This window comes from Saccoglossus kowalevskii, unplaced genomic scaffold (assembly GCF_978046115.1).
Source record: "Saccoglossus kowalevskii unplaced genomic scaffold, keSacKowa6.1 SCAFFOLD_119, whole genome shotgun sequence".
Classification (NCBI taxonomy): Eukaryota; Metazoa; Hemichordata; class Enteropneusta; family Harrimaniidae; genus Saccoglossus; species Saccoglossus kowalevskii.
Genome location: NW_028188643.1, coordinates 116,552 through 134,465, shown reverse-complemented (window position 1 = coordinate 134,465; position 17,914 = coordinate 116,552). Strand labels below are relative to the sequence as shown.

The 17,914-nt window shown below is 38.7% G+C and overlaps 1 non-coding gene and 30 pseudogenes across 1 annotated transcript; all 31 read right to left on the bottom strand.

Annotated features, from left to right (window-relative positions):
• Positions 1–10,698: 10,698 nt before the first annotated feature.
• LOC146725887 (5S ribosomal RNA) lies at positions 10,699–10,818 on the bottom strand (annotated as a pseudogene).
• A 96-nt stretch (positions 10,819–10,914) lies between these two features.
• LOC144343093 (5S ribosomal RNA) lies at positions 10,915–11,034 on the bottom strand (annotated as a pseudogene).
• Positions 11,035–11,344: 310 nt separating this feature from the next.
• LOC146725886 (5S ribosomal RNA) lies at positions 11,345–11,464 on the bottom strand (annotated as a pseudogene).
• A 96-nt stretch (positions 11,465–11,560) lies between these two features.
• LOC146725885 (5S ribosomal RNA) lies at positions 11,561–11,680 on the bottom strand (annotated as a pseudogene).
• Positions 11,681–11,776: 96 nt separating this feature from the next.
• On the bottom strand, positions 11,777–11,896 carry LOC146725884 (5S ribosomal RNA; annotated as a pseudogene).
• Positions 11,897–11,992: 96 nt separating this feature from the next.
• Positions 11,993–12,112, bottom strand: LOC146725883 (5S ribosomal RNA; annotated as a pseudogene).
• Positions 12,113–12,208: 96 nt separating this feature from the next.
• LOC146725882 (5S ribosomal RNA) lies at positions 12,209–12,328 on the bottom strand (annotated as a pseudogene).
• Positions 12,329–12,424: 96 nt separating this feature from the next.
• On the bottom strand, positions 12,425–12,544 carry LOC146725881 (5S ribosomal RNA; annotated as a pseudogene).
• Positions 12,545–12,640: 96 nt separating this feature from the next.
• LOC146725880 (5S ribosomal RNA) lies at positions 12,641–12,759 on the bottom strand (annotated as a pseudogene).
• Positions 12,760–12,854: 95 nt separating this feature from the next.
• On the bottom strand, positions 12,855–12,974 carry LOC146725879 (5S ribosomal RNA; annotated as a pseudogene).
• A 96-nt stretch (positions 12,975–13,070) lies between these two features.
• On the bottom strand, positions 13,071–13,190 carry LOC146725878 (5S ribosomal RNA; annotated as a pseudogene).
• A 310-nt stretch (positions 13,191–13,500) lies between these two features.
• Positions 13,501–13,620, bottom strand: LOC146725877 (5S ribosomal RNA; annotated as a pseudogene).
• A 96-nt stretch (positions 13,621–13,716) lies between these two features.
• Positions 13,717–13,836, bottom strand: LOC146725876 (5S ribosomal RNA; annotated as a pseudogene).
• A 96-nt stretch (positions 13,837–13,932) lies between these two features.
• On the bottom strand, positions 13,933–14,052 carry LOC146725875 (5S ribosomal RNA; annotated as a pseudogene).
• A 96-nt stretch (positions 14,053–14,148) lies between these two features.
• LOC146725874 (5S ribosomal RNA) lies at positions 14,149–14,268 on the bottom strand (annotated as a pseudogene).
• Positions 14,269–14,364: 96 nt separating this feature from the next.
• Positions 14,365–14,484, bottom strand: LOC146725873 (5S ribosomal RNA; annotated as a pseudogene).
• A 96-nt stretch (positions 14,485–14,580) lies between these two features.
• On the bottom strand, positions 14,581–14,700 carry LOC146725872 (5S ribosomal RNA; annotated as a pseudogene).
• A 96-nt stretch (positions 14,701–14,796) lies between these two features.
• Positions 14,797–14,915, bottom strand: LOC146725871 (5S ribosomal RNA; annotated as a pseudogene).
• A 96-nt stretch (positions 14,916–15,011) lies between these two features.
• LOC146725870 (5S ribosomal RNA) lies at positions 15,012–15,131 on the bottom strand (annotated as a pseudogene).
• A 96-nt stretch (positions 15,132–15,227) lies between these two features.
• On the bottom strand, positions 15,228–15,347 carry LOC146725869 (5S ribosomal RNA; annotated as a pseudogene).
• Positions 15,348–15,443: 96 nt separating this feature from the next.
• LOC146725868 (5S ribosomal RNA) lies at positions 15,444–15,563 on the bottom strand (annotated as a pseudogene).
• A 68-nt stretch (positions 15,564–15,631) lies between these two features.
• Positions 15,632–15,751, bottom strand: LOC146725867 (5S ribosomal RNA; annotated as a pseudogene).
• Positions 15,752–15,847: 96 nt separating this feature from the next.
• LOC146725866 (5S ribosomal RNA) lies at positions 15,848–15,967 on the bottom strand (annotated as a pseudogene).
• A 96-nt stretch (positions 15,968–16,063) lies between these two features.
• Positions 16,064–16,183, bottom strand: LOC146725865 (5S ribosomal RNA; annotated as a pseudogene).
• A 96-nt stretch (positions 16,184–16,279) lies between these two features.
• Positions 16,280–16,399, bottom strand: LOC146725864 (5S ribosomal RNA; annotated as a pseudogene).
• A 307-nt stretch (positions 16,400–16,706) lies between these two features.
• LOC146725863 (5S ribosomal RNA) lies at positions 16,707–16,826 on the bottom strand (annotated as a pseudogene).
• A 96-nt stretch (positions 16,827–16,922) lies between these two features.
• On the bottom strand, positions 16,923–17,042 carry LOC146725862 (5S ribosomal RNA; annotated as a pseudogene).
• A 96-nt stretch (positions 17,043–17,138) lies between these two features.
• On the bottom strand, positions 17,139–17,258 carry LOC146725861 (5S ribosomal RNA; annotated as a pseudogene).
• A 96-nt stretch (positions 17,259–17,354) lies between these two features.
• Positions 17,355–17,474, bottom strand: LOC146725860 (5S ribosomal RNA). Its single transcript, XR_014928677.1, has one exon. It is a non-coding gene; the product is annotated as a 5S ribosomal RNA (ribosomal RNA).
• A 96-nt stretch (positions 17,475–17,570) lies between these two features.
• On the bottom strand, positions 17,571–17,690 carry LOC146725859 (5S ribosomal RNA; annotated as a pseudogene).
• A 96-nt stretch (positions 17,691–17,786) lies between these two features.
• On the bottom strand, positions 17,787–17,906 carry LOC146725858 (5S ribosomal RNA; annotated as a pseudogene).
• Between the last annotated feature and the right edge of the window lie 8 nt (positions 17,907–17,914).

The window sequence follows — 17,914 nt, the reverse complement described above, 5'->3', positions numbered from 1 at the left end:
AATTCGGGAATACTTTAGAATTTATGATTCAAAAGCCAAAATATAGAGGGACAAGTTCGCACTAACCGGACAGTCATTGTTACCACGTGACAAAAAATGGCGAACCTTGTAAAAATGACGCGATTGCGAGAGCTCACAGCGGAATTTCCGCTTGAAATGTGCGCCATGCATTTCCCGTGATCAAGTTCATTGAAATGTTATTAAAAGACCCATTTTTTTTCGATTTCAAAGCAGGTTTGTTGTTTTTTGTCCCATAATTATTTCATACAAAGCATTTTCTAAAAAAACAAAAGAACAGACATATCTCACACCGTTATTATCTTGTGAATGTGTGAGTTTAAACGTCCGAACGCACCTAATTTTACAGCGGTGCCAATGAGTTCATTAATACCTGGGGTTACACAACACTGGGGAGTTGATTTGTAAATTGTGTTATGTCAAGTGGACTCATATAGTTATAACAATTTAAAATTAAAATATAACACTTGAACGCATATGCAACATATAACCTGTTATTTTACTGTAACCAGGCGTTGAGTTTTGAAAACAACGTTTTACCCGCATCTAGCAAGATTATGAAATGGTCCCAATTGTGGGCGTGCCAACACAACGGCGCCATCAAGACTAGATTGGAAAAGATTCAAGTGTTTTGCAAAGTTCCAAGATATATTGATAAATGACTGTCCGAATAATTCTCAGAACTGCTGCGATTGCTTCATGAATATTTATAAACAGATCGGAACTCTAAAACAACCCATGGCACTGCGACAATGAGCGATAAAAACTGAAAAAAGTTGTGACGTCGCTCGAGTGAAATTATTAAAAAAATGCACTCCTTTTTCTCTCTACATAGTCCCACTCTAAAGAGACTGTACTTATTTCTACCACAGTCCCTCAACACCCGCTTGGGAAACGCCTTTGTTCTAAGATGTTAATCCCCCCGATCGCTGGTAACAGTGTGCGTTATGCTTGTGGAGTGAAACCGGTGACTAGATTGTCACTGTCTTCCGCTCTGCGCCTGTGAATCTTTGTCATTTTATACAGCTTATTTCGAAATTATTCCGAGTTGCGTGTGTAATTTGTGTCCATGAAAGCTTCCTGGTAAGGCACGTGTAATTTAAAAGATATGTTCATTTAATTGACATAACAAAAATCCAGAATTTCAGATCATCACAGCCAGCACTGTTCATTGCAGGGTGCCTTGTTACGGTGACGCTGTACAAAAAGTTTTCACCCTATGAAAATGCGTCCCTACATCTAAAACGATGGCAGTCGTCATATTTTTGTTTAATATTTTAATTATTCCCCAACATAGATTATTTTGCGTAGAAGCAGTATTAAAGGGTTCATTTCAGTCGATCATTTTACCGTTAGTTTTGCCACCGTAGATACTTGTATCCGCCCACGAACCAAGATGGTCGTCGAGCATCGTTCGAAGAAAACGTCTGTTCGAAGTGTGTTTTTTTTATATTGATGCCTAAAATTTTGAAGAACCGTTGATTTATATCTTAGAAATATCCGAATCATGTTGGTGTAGTCAGATTCCGATATTCTTCTCAGAAAATCACTGAATTAAACAGCTCCCTGATTTAGAGTGTACAAAATTTGTTCATGTTATATCATTTATCTCCATGGTTATATCAAGATGGCGATTCGAATGACCAAATTCGATGTTATAGTAACAGTATCTGATTTTAACAAACCTCACAAACACACTTTTCCGACTTGAGCTATTATTTTATTAATAATGAGATGGAAGTTAAAAAAAGTGCCCAATGCTGTTTTAATGGCTGTTCTGTTTGTTTCGATCAAACTTAGATCGTGTTTTAACACATAAACTACGTTCGGTACGTTTTTTGCGGCCCTGACAGAATGGATGGCTGCGTCGATGTCTCTGTTTCCGTAGCCTTCTTTCGTGCATTCAGCAGCAACATTCTCTGGGCCCTCTTGCAATATATCATTCCAATCGATATCGAAATCGACAAAATCCTCGTAGTTTTCCCACATTTCGGTAAATAATGTACCGTCTCTCGCGTTGTGCAAAAAATCGAAACGAAGTGTATACGCATGCGTAGATGTGATTTAAGAAGGCTTCTGTTGTCATAGAATAGAATAGAATAATGCTTTATTAATACCGTAAAGAAAGAGTTAACATTTCCTTTTAGGTTTTCAGATTAATAAAGTAAATAATAAAAGTACATGAAATATAAAAATTGATTTAAAAAGAATTCAACATTAGTGAACAATTCAACATTAGTGAACGACAAGAATACTACAGACAAATATTAATAATATAAGAAATATTAAAATACTGTGATATGTAAGTATCACTGTATGTAGCATAGAATATGTAAAAAATATAGAAGAACATGACAAAATAAAAGAATTAGTCTTGTTTAGATTTAACTAAATATTTGCAGAGAGTGATAAGATGGTTTGTATTTGGTGACTGTAGTACAAGTTTAAATTGTTCTTTTTTGTTTAAGTTTTGGTAATCACTGTTAATTCCTTTAAGGATATTATATATGTCATCTCTGTGTTCTGTGTACAGTTTACATTCTAGTAAATGATGTAATTCATCTTCTATCTCTTTACAGTGGGTGCATAATCTGTCTTTTATCAGTGTTTTTGGTTTTGTGTACCTTCCTGTTTCTACAGCTAGTTTGTGACTACTTGTTCTAAATTGTGCTAGTATTTTGATGTAATGTCTGTTATCTATGTGTTTTATGTAATGTTCCATGTCTAGTGTGGTTTTGTATGTACTGTAAGTGCGCAGTTTTGCATCATCTCTTTTATTGTCATTGTTCCATGTGTTAGTGTAATATTCTCTAATTGAAATTATCACTTCTTGTATTGTTATATTATCTATATTACATTTAGTATATATTTCTAAGTTGTCTTCTAATGACTTCAACCATGATCCCGGGTAATTATTTTTCTTCATTTCCTTCAGTGCATAGTATGCCAAGTTGTTGTAGTCAAGAGTTATTAGGTGTTTATAATACCTAACTGCTTGGCAGTATATTTTGGAGATAAGGGGTTCTCGTCCCATTTCCATCCTACAGGCTATTTTGTTTGTCTTATTATTTAAATTTAAAATTTGTCTGCAGAAACGGATGTGATACTTTTCAGTTTCTGTCTTATCCCATGTAGCAGGTTTGAGAAGGACACCCCAAATTTCTCCTGCATATGTTAGGATTGGTAATTGGGTCATATTTAACAGCTTTAATTTAATATTAATATTATTTGTATTATGTAAATATAGTTGTGATTGTATACATTGTGCTTTGTATGCTTTGTCTGCTAGTCTATCAGCTGTAGTTACAATATTACTATTTGACTTAAAAATTACTCCTAGGTACGTGTATTGTTCTTTGACTTCTATTTCTTCTTTTCCATAGGTGAATTTTTGTGATAATATTTTACACCAGTTTTTCCTGAATATGACAATTTTTGTTTTTGATGTGTTGACTTGTAGCCCCCAACTAACTGTATATGTATGAAGGTAATTTAGTGCATTTTGTAGCCCTACCTTTGTAGTAGACAATAATGCAATGTCATCTGCATATTGTAGACAGTTAATATGTTTACCATCTAAGTCTGGTGCTGGCATTTCAATATTTGACAGTCCTTCAATAAAGTCATTCATAAAGATGTTAAACAATGTTGGGCTTAAAGGGCAGCCCTGTTTAACACCATTATCTAGCTTGAAATGTGGTGTTATAACATCTCCTAATTTTATAACAAAGTCCATGTTTTTGTACATCATTTTCATAATGTTATATACTTGACCGTTGATGTTATTTTTCAGTAGTTTATATTGCAGTGCTGTTCTCCACACTGTATCAAAACATTTTCTTAAATCCACAAAGCAGCAGAATATTTTTTCCTTTCTTAATTGATATTTTTTAATAATGGTGTGGAGTGTCAATATATGGTCAGTAGTGCGATGTTTGTTACGAAAACCTGCTTGGTTTGGATGTATGGTGAAGTTACTTTCTAAATAGCTGGATATTCTTTTGTTAATAATACTACTAAATATTTTAGCAATGATGTTGCTAACAGATATACCACGGTAGTTATTAACATCCATTTTATCACCTGTTTTGTGTACTGGTGTTATAACATTTGTGTTCCATGACTGTGGATAAATACCAGTTTCCAAGATGTGGTTATACATTTGTTGTAAAGCTTGTTTCACTATTTTGTTGCTATATTTCAACAGTTCTCCTGGTATTCCGTCTGGTCCAGTTGCTTTATTGTTTTTCAGTTTTCTTGTTGCATGAATAATTTCCTGTAATGTTATAGGTTTGTTTAGTTCATGATTGTTGTCCATTTCTTTCTCTAGCTGCAACAGCCTGTCTTCGATTTCTTTTATTCTCTCAATGGGAGTTGTATCATTTCTACTGATTTTCTGAAAATGTTCAATCCATGCTGTATATGGAATTTCTTTTATTGAACTGTTTTCTTTTGTCTGTATTAATAAGTTTATCTTCTTATATAAAGTTTGTACTTCATCGTTCTCATCTGCTTGTTCAATGTTTGATAATAATTTTTGTTGTTTCTCTTTCTGTAGTTTTTTTACATATTTTTTGAATTTCTTCTTCTTAGTGTAGTACATTATTCTTAGTTTACCATCTGTTGGATTTTTTGTAACATTTTTGAAAGTGTTTGTAATTCCTTTTTCATCATATTACATTGTCTATCAGTGAATTTTACTTTGTTTTGTTGTGTTTTCTTCTTTACTTTCTTATGTATGGAGCATTTATTTGCAAATTTGTCCATTGATGTTTGAAATTCATGAGCGATCTCATCACTTTCTTTGCTGTTATTGTAATTGTTTAAGAATGTATTTGCAATGTCTTCGCTCTCCTTTGTTTTCATGTAGATTTTATACAGTTCTTTATTTATTGTGTTCCATTGGTATTTTGATGGTGCCTGCGCCTGTAGGTTTTTATTTATATCCATGTTCTCTTTATAACTACTTCTATACTTAAAACTACTTTATAACTTTGTTCCCCAAAAACAACGATGCCAAAACCACGAATTAAAATGCGCGCAGCGGGCGATATTTTCAAAATAAAGCGGAAATTAGACAGGTTGGGTGAAATTAATACTGTGCACTCGGTTGGTATAAACAGATCTTTAAATACGTAAAAATACGACCGGATATGCCAAAGACAGAAACAAATGCAGCACGTTTTTTTATGAGCCAAAATAAACAAAACAAAAATTCTACGAACGAAACAGACCCTGTTTGAAATGTTTATTTACACCGCGGCATCTCTTAAACACATTCTCAAAATTTGCGATGTTAATTTTATAAACGATTAAAACATTGTTATTCTGATATTTTTTGGTCAGCATATAAAATAAAAAATCTTTTGTTCAAAGGGCGGTGGTCATCGCGTCCTGTTGGATAGGGGACTCATAGCGAAGTATAAAACACGTGTAAACATTGCTTCATTACATGAAGTACGAAAACGCGCTGCGCAACGACCAGCGCCCTTCAAATTTGTACCTGTATCATACTATTTTAAAGGACGTTGGCGTTTATTAGTTTGGAAAATAACTTTTCAAAAAAGTGGTTATACACTAAATATTTATGTAAACAACTAAACATGTACGCCGAAATAACGGAATAGACTACTAGTATGTTTTATTATTTTTGTAAACTGAATGACGACATCATTTCTGTGAACAACTGATCACTTATATCGTGTAATAGACAACAACTGTAACAACCAGTCTTCTCGGTCATTATTATATTCAGTATTATGTAAATTAGATAATGAAAAGTTCTTATTTGTATTGTTGTTTTATTTGCGAAGAATGATTAGAATGTACTGTATACACGTAATTTCTATTGCATGTTCAAGGGTACCGAATATCCTGCCGTTTAGCGCCCCATCCACAGCTTTACCCTAATGTGATACCATGGAGGTAAAAGTCTTTTTTTACCTCCATGGTGATACCAAGTGAAACGTATATTTTTACTATCGCATTTTACAAAAGTAGAAACTGGGTGTATCATGGTACAACACACGCTGCGACAACTGAGTGATCAGCGACATCTTTGTTGGGCGATGTTTCAATGGTGAATTAGTTTATTTGAAATGGAGTGAACACGAATATGAACTCTATTACAACGTGTTTGAATTATGTGCAGCAATGGGCAATGACCTCCACAGTTCACGCATTAATATCTAATTACATTCGCTTAACTCTGTTTTTTAAGAAACATGTCGCACGTGAAAAGCAGGAGATATTTTAGATTAGTTTTATGTTTACCGATCTTCAACTTTTTAGAATAAATGATAGCTACCGTTGTCGAATCAATCAAGAGGCTTGAATCCGGAAGGCTTGGCTATTTTAAACTTCGTAAATAGCATTCTTTTCAAGCGGCGACTTCATTCAAGTTTAATGAACATAAGTGAAATGTATGGAAGAGTCACGATACTTGTACCTACGAAAGTTACGACTCTTATTCTTGAAATTGGTCATAAATACATGCACAAAATACAAGCATATATCATTTTTTCAATGGCACAAAAACCATACTTATTGTTTGAAATACTAGTAACTGTTACCTACACATATAACGATAGGTGCGATTTTCAAATATTGAAACCCTTGGCCGAAACGTCCGTCCACCGGAACGCCCAAACCCAATATTCTGTCAATTTAAAAATAATTACTCAGTAAAGTAACAAGGAAGGTATACATGCTCGATTTATAGTTATAAATCGATGCCAAAGCAAATTCAGAAAATGCAGATAACAGTATAACAGGAATTGGACACGGTGTCTCGACGTTAGTTATTTTTTTCGCTTTCACCACAGTCCCTCTATCCCCGGTCTGGAAACGGTCATTGTATTAGGTGTGAATTGGTCTCCTTCCCTGGCAAAGGCGCGTTGCTGGTATACGCAAAGCATTGTCATGTGATCAATACACAGTCGCTCACTATTTTTGACATCGTCAGTGCTATGTTTTTTTTTTAAAACTTAGTTGTTTATTCCAGAATTCGAACATTTCGCATAATTTTGTAATCAGGATATCTGTGTAAGGTCATATTTTAGCCCGCGAGTAGTTTTTTAATTCATCTATTTTACCAGCAGCGACACATTTTCACAATAAATTTTCATACTTTTACACCCAGAAATTGTTTGTGTATGATTTTGGGGTGATTGAAATGAACTATATTTGATTTACCATACTTCTCGACGCGAAACCAATATTTTCCTTTGATTTTGACATTTTATGGTCGAAACATATCATTAAAAATTGGTTGGCTGATTTGTTATGTGTCACACCGCATTTTATTTACGTTAAATTGGTCGATTTTTATGCATGCTTTTTCGATCGTAAATGCAAATGGCGACGTTTAAAATGACAATGTACTCAATTCTGTGCTAAAAAAATCATTTATATACAAAGATTGAAGCATTGTTTTATACTTTTGCATCGAATAGAGTCATTAGTTTTTGTATAGTTGACTTGAACTATTATGAACCCCCGAGAATCAGAAATATCACAGGTTTTTCGATCGACTACGTTAACATGAACGACGCCATTTTGACAAGATATTTTCAGCGATGTCAGCATTTTGGTACGTGAAGTTTTTTCCCTATTAAATCTAGAAGATGAACCCAACTCCCGATATTAATTTTTACATGGCTGGACTGTATGTTTATGAGTTGGTAGGCTGGTTTTGATGCGTATAAGGGTTCAAAAACCCCAAATTTCATAGTGCTATTTTTGTTTACATGCTTTGTTTACGTTTAGGTTGCCCAAATTTGAAGTCAAAGTGAAGTCATACAATGAGGTATCGCTTTGCATGACGGTAAATTTGCCGAATTTAATGAATATTCTGACGGTATTGTAATATGTTTGACTTCCTGGGTCCCTCGGGTGTGAACGGTTTGTTTACCCGCAACACGGTTCGAGACAAAAGTACGCTTGTCGTTTCCAGACCGGGGATAGAGGGACCGTGCTTTCACACATTATTATTTAAGCCGCAGTTTGGTTACGTCAGAAGTGTCCAACACGCCGGACCTCAGCGTGTTGTTTCTCGGTGTTTTCCTTTATGTACGTAGCACATTTCGACGAAAAGGTAGTCTGCATTATCGGAATAGTGTCTTAAATTGAAGTCTCTGCTTTATGTTTCTACAATGCTGTCTTTGGAATAACCATTGAGAAATTAGTTTTCCTTTAATATATACCAACCATTGGTTTTGTTTCCTCGGCAGGCTAATTGACATCTCTCACAGCCATCCTGGTTGCAATTGTAAAAACAAATTTCACGAACCTAATTTAGTCAATGCATAGAGGTATCTGTTTATACCTCCATGGTCAATGATAGTTGCGGTTACGCAATCTAGCGCTTGATCATGCTGTAGTTAGGCCACCCATGGAGGCTCTTTTTTCCTCCATGGGCCACCTAACCTTGGGATTAAAATGCAATGGTTGTCGCGCCGCGTCGTGTTTGATATGGACTCATAGCGACGTAAACAACACGTTGTTTACTTACATAAAATTCAAACACGCACTGAGCAAAGACCACCGCCCTTTCAACAAAGGCCTCTTCTAAGCTATGATTTATTTATACCGCCCGAATATTTTGATTCGAAATTGAGTTAAGCCACAGCCCCTCCACAAAAGCCTCCATTATTTTACAATGTGAAACCACCTTATTATCGATATCCAACAACATTTATTATCTTGAATATTACATTTAAGCCCAAATAATAAACGTCAACAATATTAGTAAATGCTAGAACAATCTCAATTATGAATTCTAAGTAGGAAGACTGAATAGACGTGATGTCAACCGTAGTGCTTGTCATGATTACAAGATCCTAAAGCGGAAGTGATGCAATCGTAGAACGATTTTTAGCCTTTGAAAGAGAAGCAACGTCACAACAGTTATAAATACGCCTGTCGCTGTGTTGGCTGTTGGTTGTTGGCTCACCCGCTTCAAGTTGTCCGAATATAACGCCTTGTTAATTACTACTTAATGTTAAGTGGTGTTGTTTGAAATAACGCTATTTTACAGAGTGGGTTGCGTGGAACGAATTGTCGTATGTTTTATAATTACGTCTTTAGTCGCGTGAATCCGGGACAGAATCCCAGGGCCGACCTGCCGTTCACTCCTGTAGATTCGTGTGCTACAGTAACTCATGAGTTAGACATCATCTTCATAAAAAAAGATCATAAAATTTTCCCTGAAAATTACATGGTCATCAAGTATCGCAATACACTACATAGTAATATAGCATTTTGTTTAAAAATTGTAATATAAGTGATGATATAGAAAACATTCCCTGTAGACACAATCAGGCTAGAACAAACTCACAGACAGTACATCGCATGGAGACAGTGACATTTAATGTGAGCGTACCATAATCCGTTAATTGTTAAACCACATATTTGTTTAGCTGTATATTATATATTATGATTTATAAAGCAACAATATGACTATTTGTATTTTAAAATAAAGATTGACATTGGTGACCTTTTAGATCTACTGTGAAATACTTTATTTTCGCGAATATACCTTTTTCCTAAATGTCACATTCAACTCGTCAGAAATCAGTAAAAAAAATCCATGCAAAACACTCAAAAACACTTTTCAGCAAACAATAATTCCAGCTAAAATAAAGTATTTCACAGTACATCAACGTTCATCGTCGACCCTGTTCTATTGTAATGTGTTGGCAGTAACTTAAAAATTACATTATCTAAACACATGTTTTCTGAGATAATGTCCGTCGGGATCTTGCTCTGCCGGAATCCAGTAAATCTCAAATTCAGGTTAACCTCAAAACACATTTCGTGCTCGTAGGATTAGCGATGGTGCGGGTTAAACACCATACATTATCCATGTAAGGTCCAAGGCCACTTCACAAAATGTCAATAGTCGCTAAAGTGTTAATTCCATAGATAAACATACACAATTTACAGAGGGCGCACAAGCATCGCATAAGCCATGATAAGGAGCTATTTTGCTTCGCATGAATTGTAAAGTTCAACTGGATTTGAGATCGGCGAGGGCGCAATAACAGAAGTAATATTATTATTAGTCACTACGGATTCATATGTAATAAATTATTATATGTCGCTATAATAGCATATTTATGTAATGTACAGTTACAGTCGCTAGTTAAGCACTTCGCCACAATCGAATCATTGAGTATTAGTTGAAACAATACCATTGTAAAACAAAAAATATATAGTTGACGATAAATTAGTAAATTATAAACGGATTAGTTAGAAATATATTTCTATAGTCTTTAGACCTGGCCACCTAAGCAGGTTTATATGAAAAGTGAATGATTTCTACCATGTCAAGACAGTAGTGCAGCAGTTCAAGCTGCGTGATTTCCGCTTAATAAGTTGAACGTAAAACAACGACAAACTCAGAGTTGCCCGTCAATTTACGTCGAAAATATACAACGGGCAACGTAGTATATCAGTTCTTTATGTTCAGCGTAAAACGACAGCAAATTTGGGAATTTCCGCTGTTTACACTGGGCGTATCAAACGCGCAATTTCTAAATTTACGTCGTTTCAGTTTCTACGGTTACGCGAGGGAAATTCGAACGTTTACGCACCCAAATATAAACAACGGATGTACTGCAAAACACGTTGCTAATCCGGCAAGCGGCTACGACGGAAATTCGAATTTTCATGCAGAGGAGCCTTCTGCATGTGGTATTCTCAGCCGGTCTCCCATGCAAGTACTAACCACGCCCGATGCAGCTTAACTTCAGTGATCGGACGAGAACTGGTGTATACTGCAATGGATTGGCAGTAGGCTGAATATTGGTCGGAATTGGATTTAATTTAATACTTCGGCTAGACAAACAATCCCGGGAAAAAGTTAGTATGTACGGTGGAATAAAAATGTTGATGAGCCTACTGCACGTGGTATTGCCAGCCGGTCTCCCATGCAAGTACTAACCACGCCCGATGCAGCTTAACTTCAGTGATCGGACGAGAACTGGTGTATTCTGCAATGGATTGGCAGTAGGCTGAATATTCGTTGCAATTGGATGTCATTTATTGCTTCGGCTAGGCAAAAAAACATGGGAAAAGTTAGTATGTACGGGAGAATAAAAATGTTGATGAGCCTACTGCACGTGGTATTCTCAGCCGGTCTCCCATGCAAGTACTAACCACGTACGGTGAGCTTAACTTCAGTGATCGGACGAGAACTCGTATATTCTGCAATGGTTTGACAGTAGGCTGAAAATTCGTCGGAATTGGATGCAATTTAATATTTCGGCAAGGCAAAAAATCCCGGAAAAAAGTTAGTATGTACGGTGGAATACAAATGTTAATGAGCCTAATGCACGTGGTATTCCCAGCCGGTCTCCCATGCAAGTACTAACCACGCCCGATGCAGCTAAACTCCAGTGATCAGACGAGAACTGGTGTACTCTGCAATGGTTTGGCAGTAGGCTGAATATTCGTCGGAATTGAATGTAATTTAATACTTCGGCTAGGCAACAAATCCCGGGAAAATGTTGGTATGTACGGTGGAATAAAAAAGTTGATATGCCTACTGCACGTGGTATACCCAGCCGGTCTCCCACGCAAGTACTAACCACGCCCGATGCAGCTTAACTTCAGTGATCGGACGAGAACTGGTGTATACTGCAATGGTTTGGCAGTAGGCTGAATATTGGTCGGAATTGGATTTAATTTAATACTTCGGCTAGACAAACAATCCCGGGAAAAAGTTAGTATGTACGGTGGAATAAAAATGTTGATGAGCCTACTGCACGTGGTATTCCCAGCCGGTCTCCCATGCAAGTACTAACCATGCCCGATGCAGATTAACTTCAGTGATCGGATGAGAACTGGTGTATTCTGCATTGGTTTGGCAGTAGGCTGAATTTTCGTTACAATTGGATGTCATTTATTGCTTGCGCTAGGCAAAAAAACATGGGAAAATGTTAGTATGTAATGTGGAATTAAAATGTTGAAGAGCCTACTGCACGTGGTATTCCCAGCCGGTCTCCTACGCAAATACTAACCACGCCCGATGCAGCTTAACTCTAGTGATCGGACTAGAACTGGTGTATACTGCAATGGTTTGGCAGTAGGCTGAATATTGGTCGGAATTGGATTTAATTTAATACTTCGGCTAGGCAAACAATCCCGGGAAAAAGTTAGTATGTACGGTGGAATAATAATGTTGATAAGCCTACTGCACGTGGTATTCCCAGCCGGTCTCCCATGCAAGTACTAACCATGCCCGATGCAGATTAACTTCTGTGATCGGATGAGAACTGGTGTATTCTGCATTGGTTTGGCAGTAGGCTGAATTTTCGTCGCAATTGGATGTCATTTAATGCTTCGGCTAGGCAAAAAAACATGGAAAAAAGTTAGTATGTACGGTGGAATAAAAATGTTGATGAGCCTACTGCACGTGGTATTCCCAGTCGGTCTCCCATGCAAGTACTAACCACGCCCGATGCAGCTTAACTTCAGTGATCGGACGAGAACTGGTGTATTCTGCAATGGATTGGCAGTAGGCTGAATATTCGTTGCAATTGGATGTCATTTATTGCTTCGGCTAGGCAAAAAAACATGGGGAAAAGTTAGTATGTACGGGAGAATAAAAATGTTGATGAGCCTACTGCACGTGGTATTCTCAGCCGGTCTCCCATGCAAGTACTAACCACGTCCGGTGAGCTTAACTTCAGTGATCGGACGAGAACTGGTATATTCTGCAATGGGTTGGCAGTAGGCTGAATTTTCGTCGGAATTGAATGTAATTTAATACGTCGGCTAGGCAACAAATCCCGGGAAATGTTGGTATGTACGGTGGAATAAAAAAGTTGATATGCCTACTGCACGTGGTATACCCAGCCGGTCTCCCTGGCAAGTACTAACCACGCCCGATGCAGCTTAACTCTAGTGATCGGACGAGAACTGGTGTATACTGCAATGGATTGGCAGTAGGCTGAATATTGGTCGGAATTGGATTTAATTTAATACTTCGGCTAGACAAACAATCCCGGGAAAAAGTTAGTATGTACGGTGGAATAAAAATGTTGATGAGCCTACTGCACGTGGTATTGCCAGCCGGTCTCCCATGCAAGTACTAACCACGCCCGATGCAGCTTAACTTCAGTGATCGGACGAGAACTGGTGTATTCTGCAATGGATTGGCAGTAGGCTGAATATTCGTTGCAATTGGATGTCATTTATTGCTTCGGCTAGGCAAAAAAACATGGGAAAAGTTAGTATGTACGGGAGAATAAAAATGTTGATGAGCCTACTGCACGTGGTATTCTCAGCCGGTCTCCCATGCAAGTACTAACCACGTACGGTGAGCTTAACTTCAGTGATCGGACGAGAACTCGTATATTCTGCAATGGTTTGACAGTAGGCTGAAAATTCGTCGGAATTGGATGCAATTTAATATTTCGGCAAGGCAAAAAATCCCGGAAAAAAGTTAGTATGTACGGTGGAATACAAATGTTAATGAGCCTAATGCACGTGGTATTCCCAGCCGGTCTCCCATGCAAGTACTAACCACGCCCGATGCAGCTAAACTCCAGTGATCAGACGAGAACTGGTGTACTCTGCAATGGTTTGGCAGTAGGCTGAATATTCGTCGGAATTGAATGTAATTTAATACTTCGGCTAGGCAACAAATCCCGGGAAAATGTTGGTATGTACGGTGGAATAAAAAAGTTGATATGCCTACTGCACGTGGTATACCCAGCCGGTCTCCCACGCAAGTACTAACCACGCCCGATGCAGCTTAACTTCAGTGATCGGACGAGAACTGGTGTATACTGCAATGGTTTGGCAGTAGGCTGAATATTGGTCGGAATTGGATTTAATTTAATACTTCGGCTAGACAAACAATCCCGGGAAAAAGTTAGTATGTACGGTGGAATAAAAATGTTGATGAGCCTACTGCACGTGGTATTCCCAGCCGGTCTCCCATGCAAGTACTAACCATGCCCGATGCAGATTAACTTCAGTGATCGGATGAGAACTGGTGTATTCTGCATTGGTTTGGCAGTAGGCTGAATTGTCGTTACAATTGGATGTCATTTATTGCTTGCGCTAGGCAAAAAAACATGGGAAAATGTTAGTATGTAATGTGGAATTAAAATGTTGAAGAGCCTACTGCACGTGGTATTCCCAGCCGGTCTCCCACGCAAATACTAACCACGCCCGATGCAGCTTAACTCTAGTGATCGGACTAGAACTGGTGTATACTGCAATGGTTTGGCAGTAGGCTGAATATTGGTCGGAATTGGATTTAATTTAATACTTCGGCTAGGCAAACAATCCCGGGAAAAAGTTAGTATGTACGGTGGAATAATAATGTTGATAAGCCTACTGCACGTGGTATTCCCAGCCGGTCTCCCATGCAAGTACTAACCATGCCCGATGCAGATTAACTTCAGTGATCGGATGAGAACTGGTGTATTCTGCATTGGTTTGGCAGTAGGCTGAATTTTCGTCGCAATTGGATGTCATTTAATGCTTCGGCTAGGCAAAAAAACATGGAAAAAAGTTAGTATGTACGGTGGAATAAAAATGTTGATGAGCCTACTGCACGTGGTATTCCCAGTCGGTCTCCCATGCAAGTACTAACCACGCCCGATGCAGCTTAACTTCAGTGATCGGACGAGAACTGGTGTATTCTGCAATGGATTGGCAGTAGGCTGAATATTCGTTGCAATTGGATGTCATTTATTGCTTCGGCTAGGCAAAAAAACATGGGGAAAAGTTAGTATGTACGGGAGAATAAAAATGTTGATGAGCCTACTGCACGTGGTATTCTCAGCCGGTCTCCCATGCAAGTACTAACCACGTCCGGTGAGCTTAACTTCAGTGATCGGACGAGAACTGGTGTATACTGCAATGGTTTGGCAGTAGGCTGAATATTGGTCGGAATTGGATTTAATTTAATACTTCGGCTAGGCAAACAATCCCGGGAAAAAGTTAGTATGTACGGTGGAATAATAATGTTGATAAGCCTACTGCACGTGGTATTCCCAGCCGGTCTCCCATGCAAGTAATAACCATGCCCGATGCAGATTAACTTCAGTGATCGGATGAGAACTGGTGTATTCTGCATTGGTTTGGCAGTAGGCTGAATTTTCGTCGCAATTGGATGTCATTTAATGCTTCGGCTAGGCAAAAAAACATGGAAAAAAGTTAGTATGTACGGTGGAATAAAAATGTTGATGAGCCTACTGCACGTGGTATTCCCAGCCGGTCTCCCATGCAAGTACTAACCACGCCCAATGCAGATTAACTTCAGTAATCAGACGAGAACTGGTGTATTCTGCTTTTGTTTGGCTGTAGGTTGAATATTCTTTGCAATTGGAGGTCATTTATTGCTTCGGCTAGGTAAAAAAATATGGGAAAATGTTAGTATGTAATGTGGAATAAAAATGTTGATGAGCCTACTGCACATGGTATTCCCAGCCGGTCTCCCATGCAAGTACTAACCACGCCCTATGCAGCTTAACATCAGTGATCGGACGAGAACCAGTGTATTCTGCAATGGGTTGGCAGTAGGCTGAATATTCATTGCAATTGGATGTCATTTTTTGCTTCGGCTATGGACGGTTTAATAAAAATGTTCATCAGCCTACTGCACGTGGTATTCACAGCTGGTCTCCCAAGCAAGTACTAACCACGCCCGATGCAGCTTAACTTCAGTGATCGGACGAGAACTGGTGTATTCTGCAATGGTTTGGCAGTAGGCTGAATATTCGTCGACATTGGATGTCGTTTAACGCTTCGGCTAGACACAAAATCCCGGAAAAATGTTAGTTTGTACGGTGGAATAAAAATGTTAATGAGCCTAATGCACGTGGTATTCCCAGCCGGTCTCCCATGCAAGTACTAATCACGCCCAATGCACCTTAACTTCAGTGATCGGATGAGAACTGGTGTATTCTGCAATGGTTTGGCAGTAGGCTGAATATTGGTCGGAATTGGATTTAATTTAATACTTCGGCTAGGCAAAAAATCCCGGGAAAAAGTTAGTATGTACGGTGGAATAAAAATGTTGATGGACCTACAGCACGTGGTATTCCCAGCCGGTCTCCCATGCAAGTACTAAGCAGGCCCGACGCAGCTTAACTTCAGTGATCGGACAAGAACTGGTGTATTCTGCAATGGGTTGGCAGTAGGCTGAATATTCGTTGCAATTGGATGTCATTTATTGCTTCGGCTAGGCAAAAAAACATGGGAAAATGTTAGTATGTAATGTGGAATAAAAATGTTGATGATCCTTCTGCACGAGGTATTCCTAGACGGTCTCCCATGCAAGTACTAACCACGCCCGATGCAGATTAACTTCAGTGATCGGACGAGAACTGGTGTATTCTGCAATGGGTTGGCAGTAGGCTGAATATTCGTCGGAATTGGATGTCGTTTAATGCTTAGGCTAGGCAAAAAATCCAGGGAAATAGTTAGTATGTAATGTGGAATAAAAATGATGATGAGCCTAATGCACGTGGTATTCACAGCCGGTCTACCTTGCAAGTACTAACCACGCCCGATGCAGCTTCAGTGATCGGACGTGAATTGGTGTATTCTGCATTGGTTTGGCAGTAGGCTGAATATTCGTTGCAATTGGATGTCATTTATTGCTTCGGCTAGGTAAAAAATTATGGGAAAATGTTAGTATGTAATGTGGAATAAAAGTGTTGATGAGCCTACTGCACGTGGTATTCCCAGCCGGTCTCCCATGCAAGTACTAACCACGCCCGATGCAGCTAAACTTCAGTGATCAGACGAGAACTGGTGTACTCTGCAATGGGTTGGCAGTAGGCTGAATTTTCGTCGGAATTGAATGTAATTTAATACGTCGGCTAGGCAACAAATCCCGGGAAAATGTTGGTATGTACGGTGGAATAAAAAAGTTGATATGCCTACTGCACGTGGTATACCCAGCCGGTCTCCCACGCAAGTACTAACCACGCCCGATGCAGCTTAACTCTAGTGATCGGACGAGAACTGGTGTATACTGCAATGGTTTGGCAGTAGGCTGAATATTGGTCGGAATTGGATTTAATTTAATACTTCGGCTAGGCAAACAATCCCGGGAAAAAGTTAGTATGTACGGTGGAATAATAATGTTGATAAGCCTACTGCACGTGGTATTCCCAGCCGGTCTCCCATGCAAGTACTAACCATGCCCGATGCAGATTAACTTCAGTGATCGGATGAGAACTGGTGTATTCTGCATTGGTTTGGCAGTAGGCTGAATTTTCGTCGCAATTGGATGTCATTTAATGCTTCGGCTAGGCAAAAAAACATGGAAAAAAGTTAGTATGTACGGTGGAATAAAAATGTTGATGAGCCTACTGCACGTGGTATTCCCAGCCGGTCTCCCATGCAAGTACTAACCACGCCCGATGCAGCTTAACTTCAGTGATCGGACGTGAACTGGTGTATTCTGCATTGGTTTGGCAGTAGGCTGAATATTCGTTACAATTGGATGTCATTTATTGCTTCGGCTAGGCAAAAAAACATGGGAAAATGTTAGTATGTAATGTGGAATAAAAATGTTGAAGAGCCTACTGCACGTGGTATTCCCAGGCGGTCTCCCATGCAAGTACTAACCACGCCCAATGCAGATTAACTTCAGTAATCAGACGAGAACTGGTGTATTCTGCTTTTGTTTGGCTGTAGGTTGAATATTCTTTGCAATTGGAGGTCATTTATTGCTTCGGCTAGGTAAAAAAATATGGGAAAATGTTAGTATGTAATGTGGAATAAAAATGTTGAAGAGCCTACTGCACGTGGTATTCCCAGCCGGTCTCCCGTGCAAGTACTAACCACGCCCGATGCAGCTTAACTTCAGTGATCGGACGTGAACTGGTGTATTCTGCATTGGTTTAGCAGTAGGCTGAATATT